This window comes from Loxodonta africana, chromosome 1 (genome assembly GCF_030014295.1).
Source record: "Loxodonta africana isolate mLoxAfr1 chromosome 1, mLoxAfr1.hap2, whole genome shotgun sequence".
NCBI lineage: Eukaryota > Metazoa > Chordata > Mammalia > Proboscidea > Elephantidae > Loxodonta > Loxodonta africana.
Genome location: NC_087342.1, coordinates 150,038,896 through 150,045,304, shown reverse-complemented (window position 1 = coordinate 150,045,304; position 6,409 = coordinate 150,038,896).

Sequence of the window (6,409 nt, the reverse complement as noted above, 5' to 3'; positions counted from 1 at the left end):
AAAGTTCATAATCATATTCGAATGTTTATTTAATCCCAATCCAACGGGAATTTCAATTTATTCATGAGCTAATGCTCCAAAACCCACTTGTAAATTAGTTTTTGAAATGCAGAGCATATTTTCTCATAGAAACAATGCTATAAATAATGGTTAAGTTCCCAGCACACCCTAAAGACTTCTTTACCCTGAAGTAACTGAAACCTAGGCTTCTGCAGGTTGATCTGGGACCCTAGCCACTCTTCACAGTGTCTTCACGCAGCAAAAAAAGAGGGAATGCAGGGGCTTGGGGGTCCTTTGTGCTTTCACTGCTGCTCCTTGGAACATGGGAAGGAGGAATCTCATGAAGAAGGCAGCTCAGATGGTGGCTGTGCCCTCTCCATATCCCCAGTGCGTGATCAGAAGGAAACACGGCTGCTTGAGAATATCTGCCCCCCATGTCTGCCCTTCACCCAGAATGCACCCGCACTAAGAGTCCACATTTCCTATCTAGTCAACCTATACTTCTTGTCTGAAAATAAACACTTGGAAAAGGTAAATCTTGTGGTGGAATCTCCTCTGCTAATGCCCCTCCTGCAGCAGTTCCTTAGGGAATGTTTCTCTCTGTCCTGACTCCAAGAAACTTCAGGTCATATGGGGAGGGGGCAAGAGGAAGTCATTAAAGGGCTTAGGGTGCTGGATCCTTCTCAGAAACTTCAGGAGTAAGAAACTTCTTTCTCTAGCACAGAGAAAAGACATATGAGTGAACATTTTCAGTGGTAAATTTCTAAGTTAGAAGTCCCCATGTAGTATTTCTTCATTGAATTTAAATTTTCATTGAAAATTCTTGTGTTATTTTAATAGAGGGAATATTTTTGCTTTTTGAAAGATCAAGTGGAAAGGTATACTTGTTAATCTCTAAGTCTGGTCAATAATAAGGTACCACTTTGGTGGCTATAAGCATATAAAATTGAGAGAAATATCTTAAAAGATAAGGCTCTATGATGAACAAGTAAGTTTGACTTAGAAGACTAATGTATATGGGTCTCATGGTTAAAGCAATAGATGTAGAAGACTCTGAAAACTTATATGATTTAGAAATAGCTAGGGCAATATTTCAGCTTGAAATTTTAGTGATGACTAAATGCTAGAAGTTTCCCATCTCCCAGTTTAAATGTGATCACAGAGCTGCCATCTGTGGATGTACAATTTGTGCACTGAATGAAGGGAGCTTACCTGGAGGTGAGTGGGGTTGAAATCTAGTCAAGCACTTTGGTGCAGACCTGAGCCAAGAGGAAGAGGCACCTTGATATTAACACAAAGTTACTGTATATGCTAACAGCTGCCCTGTTTGGAGCCCTTTTGGCGCAGTGGTTAAAAGTTTGGCTGGCAACCAAAAGGTCAGCAGTTGGAATCCACCAGCTGCTTCTTGGAAACCCTATAGGGGTAGTTCTACTCTGTCCTATAGGGTTGCTGAGTCGGAATCTACTCAACAGCAATGCGTTTGATTTCGGTTTGACTCTGTTTGGCTATCACCAAAAGCCATATTTTCCCACCTACGTGCCAAAAGCAAAAACTGCAGCCAGGGGACGTCCTAAGGGAATTAGTATAACCAACTCCATTAATCTCTGTACTATATGTTAAAATTAACATTTTGGGGATGGAGGAGAGGAGCTAATACTTGTTGAATGCCTACGATGTGTGAGACACTGTGCTACTCCGATGAAGGCTATTGAATCACTTAAATCAAAATGGGCAAAGGAATACAGTAGATAATAATTACATTTTAAATGCCTTAAATTAGCATATTGCTTTTCACAGCATTTGAAATATACATTTTCCTATTTGTTTATGATAATAGCTCCGTGAAAAGGCTGATATTATCTGCATCTGACAGATAAGTTATAGAGAGGTTAAGTGACTAATAAACTGAAGCCTGATCAGTGGAGTCCTAGGGTAGGAGGTAATGTGTTGGGGCTGAGGTTGGGGGCAAAGACCAAGACTGGAAAACAATAATCCTTGAAAACAAATTCTAAAGTTAACAGAAACAAATGCTAAATATACCCTAAACCTGAACACAATACATATAAAGAGAAAAACAGCCAGAAATATTTTTAATGCCCTATGGATAGAATATAATGCTCTCAGAACCTTTTGTGAGGCAAATACCTTAAAAAGAAGGTCTTGCCACAGTGAGGTAGAAAAGCTGGAAAAAAATGGACACAGATTCAGTCTGAAGGAGAAAAGGAGGGCCAGTCATTAAAAGCAATATGTGCATATAACAGTTTGGATTATCATTCTAGGACTTTATAAGAAACATAATAATATTGACTTGACCTAGCTGATTGCAGCATATTTGTTTGCATAGATAAAAAATCTTAAGATAATTTCATAATTATGAATAAAATATATGCCTAAATATCATGAAATTTTGGAAGACATTACAGTAATAAATAAAATCCTGGGAAACAGAAGCAATCTAGCATTTTTAACTGATGTGCAAATTCAGCTCACCAAAGAGAAGTTTAGTTAAAAACACAACTTTTGATTAATTGTTAGTTGAGTATCTCAACTGGATTTTCTTGGGAATCTATTATCTTATCCAATTTCAATATACCCTTTCTTCATAGCATTTATCACCGTTTGTAATTAAGGATTTATTTAAACCACTATTCAGTTAGTACCTTTTTCCCCCACTAGAAGTATGCTCTGCGAGGGTAAGGAATGACTTTGTGTGCCTACAATCATATCTCCATACCTGGTACAGTGCTTGGCACAGAGTAGGCAGTCAGCATTTACTGCATAAAAACAGCAAATGAATGAATGGATGAATCAGCACAACTAAAGAAATTAAAATACAGTTAAAGAATTTCTGCAAAGGCAGAACATCAATGTTGTGATAGACATATGTATTTGTGTTAGAGTGAAAGAAAACCAAGGAGAATGGAAATTGACTGCCAATTCTATTTTATTGATATAGATACAATGGACTGTTTAAGAATTATATTCTGTCAAAGAAATATCGCTTGTTAAAATCCAAAGGCTCTTTTTCAACGTGCTGATGTTAGTCAGACCAACTTCTTTCCATCTATCCTTCCATCCATCTGTCCTTCGATCTTTGATCTGTCTATCCTTCCATTAATCCGTTTTGGCATCCATCCATCCTTCCATGCATTTCTTCATCTATCCATTCATCCTTCTGTTTAGTCTTCTATCCACCCACCCATCCATCCATCTGTCCATCCGTCTGTCCGTCCATCCATCCATCCACTCATTCATTCAATAATCCATTTATTGTTTTTCCACAGCAAAAGCTAATTATTTGTTGATAATTAGAAGTCCTGAATAAACAGCACTGGAAATCAGAGATGCATTTAGGTGTATCATTTAAAGAATGTATAAATTACATCATTTATTGTGGTCCTGGTAGCTATGTGAGCAAGCCCGGGTGGTGCAGTGATTAAAGAGCTAACCAAAAGGCCTGTGGTTAGAACCTACCAGCCTCTCAGCTGGAGAAAGATGTGGCAGTCTGCTTCTGTAAAGATTTACAGCCTTGGAAACCCTATGGGACAGTTCTACTCTGTCCTACAGGGTCGCTATGAGTCAGAATCAACTGGATGGCAGTTAGTTTATCATATTGCAGTTTAGAACTGAAAGTGATCAGCTAAAATTATCAAGCTTAATTTAATACCATTTTCTATTTACCATTTTCATTACTTGTATACATTATGGAGACTGCCATTTCAGTTCCTTAAAGTACATTAAATCCATCATAGCTTTCCTGATAAAAGCCTTTTATTATTAATTTTTGAGATGTTCTACCCACTTCTGCACCATTTCAGAAATATATTGGTTTTCATTTATTAGCTTTGTGGCCAGAAATAATTGACTCCTTTTGTGTAGTGCTTTACAGTTCACAAAACCCTTTTTTAGATGCATCATCCCTGGTTCTCAACTAAAATCAAACTCAATGTTTTGCATATGTTTTGCTGCAGCTCTCATTTCATCTCAGGTAAGCCAGCCGACCCTCATTCTCCTCCTGGGACGTGCCCCGGTGCTGCTTTCATTAACTTTCCCCTGGTGTTTGTTTGGATATTCAGATGATGATAAAGTGGATGTTGTTCTCATTATTCCTGCCTCAGGATGTGGTGGACCACCATCTGCAGATGCCGTGTAAGTGATCATCTTGGCACTGACCCATATGCCACCTTTGTAGTCATGAGGATTCTATCTGAGAGATGCCATCTGGTTTTCACGGAAGTCGGTGGAAAAGCTGGGGTCTATGTTTTACCACTGAGATGGATGTTCAGAGAAAAAAAATGAACATTTTCTGCTCCCTTTAGGGACAGAGTATCAACTATTGTGTTCTTTGCATCAAATTTTCTCATACGCTTATACCTTAGTTGTTAGAGATCTATTTTTTATAGGAAGAGTTGAGAAACCCTGTACAGTCTATGAAGCAGAGCTGGGATTGGGGTTGGGTGGGAGAAAGAGGAGAGAAGAATAATTGCACCAACCACAGAACTTAAAGATCCTACATAATTTAGGGCAAGACACTGACCACAAAATTTCAGTTACTTAGGCCCAGACAACTCTTCAAGGTTATCATCTTTATTTGTTAAATTTTATTCAGAAATAATTTCAAATTACAAGAATTAAATAACCCCCATATATCCTTCATTCAAATTCATCAGTGACCAACGTTTTGGCACAGTTACTTTATATATATATATATATATGTGTGTGTGTGTGTGTGTGTTTCTGAATAACTTCAGAGTTAATTATAAAAATTGTATACCATTTGCCCATAAGGACTTCAATGTATATTTCCTAAGCTCAAAACATTCTTTTACATAAGCGCAGTGCAAAGTTCAGGATATTTAAGAGATATAATATTATTATCTAACATACAGTCCTTAATTTTAGAACTTAAAACCAGTGCTAAAATTCAAAAATTCTCTATGTTTCTGTACTTATCAGGCTGGTAAAAATTTTATAGCCCCTCTTGTCATTTGGGCTCTTCTGCTATGGAAACTTGACAGCTTTGAATGCCCAGTACACTTATCTCAGCTTGTAGCATAGAATAAGTATGGAACAAATAGAAAAATGCAGTACACTTGACTTCTTACTGAGCCCCACTTGTAGAAAGAAGTTCCTTTGTCCTGCAAAGTGTTTTCAGATTTGGACACATTTCAGTTTCTTATTTCTGTCTTTATCTTTTTGGGCCCGCTTACCTAGTGCAAAGTTGTAGCCAGAGCAAGAATCTTAAATGCTTGCTTTTTTGTTTTGTGTTGTTTTGTTTTCTGCTTTATTCTATGGTTCTCTTCTCAGCCTCTACTTAAGCAAGGCAGGCTTGTCTTTAAAATTGTTTCTCTGCTTATTCAGAAATACACCCACTCCTTCAGTGATGAAGCTCCCCGAAGATAAGATTTTAGGTGAACAACATGTACTTTTTAGGATAGGATCATTGATTTTCTGGAAATCTTCAAAAGGAAATGCAGAGAAGTAAGCATTATTTTTAAAGGTATCTTTTTTATAATCAGTAACTATTCATCTCTTCTATTAACTGGTTTATCAATTACAAAAAAGGGAAACAGGCATTTGAAAGTAGCTGGCAATCAAGAACGCTACAGAAAACTTGCTTTTGGCAGTACGTATATTCTGATCTATTCCCTTACCTATTAGTTGGGTGCACTTAGTTTCATAATTTATTCCTTTGCTTGCTAATTTACTCAGGTAAAGGTCTTCGACTACAAAACGTAATGATAATTCATTCCAAATATTATTTCTTATGTTTATTGTGTACTGATAATAGCAATCTCATATTTCAAAAGGAATGTCTTCTAATAAAACAACTTTTTTTCCAAATGGTAAGACATTGAGATAAAAGACCCCAATTTGGTAGAGTAATTAGATGGTCAACTGCTTTTTTATCAAATAAATTACTTTTCTGTCAAGTGACAACAAATGTAATTTGAACTGAGATTAATTACATAATAATTATGCTTAACATAATTGGTTAAATAGAAGTGTTTCTTACGAAATGGTAGATTCTTAAATTTATACAAATAAGACCAGATGGTGAACAGCTAGTTTTAATTAAATTAAGTTTGATAATTATAGGTGATTAATTTTAGATTTGACTCAGATTAGAAAGACTATATTAAGGAAATTATTTTTAGTTTTTTTTTTCACTAGGATAATACATATTATGATGATTATAAACTCTGATACCTGGAATTGAATGAATAAGCCCTTAATTTCACTTTGATAAATAAGACCCTGGAAAAGGTTACTAACAAAAATTATAGGATCTCTTTCCTTGGAAGTCTTTAAGATTCAATCAAACACCTATTTGTATAAGAGGTTAGGTTTTTTTGTTTTTGTTTTTTGATAGAAATGGAGAGGGGTGTTAGGAGGATGAGAAAAGAGA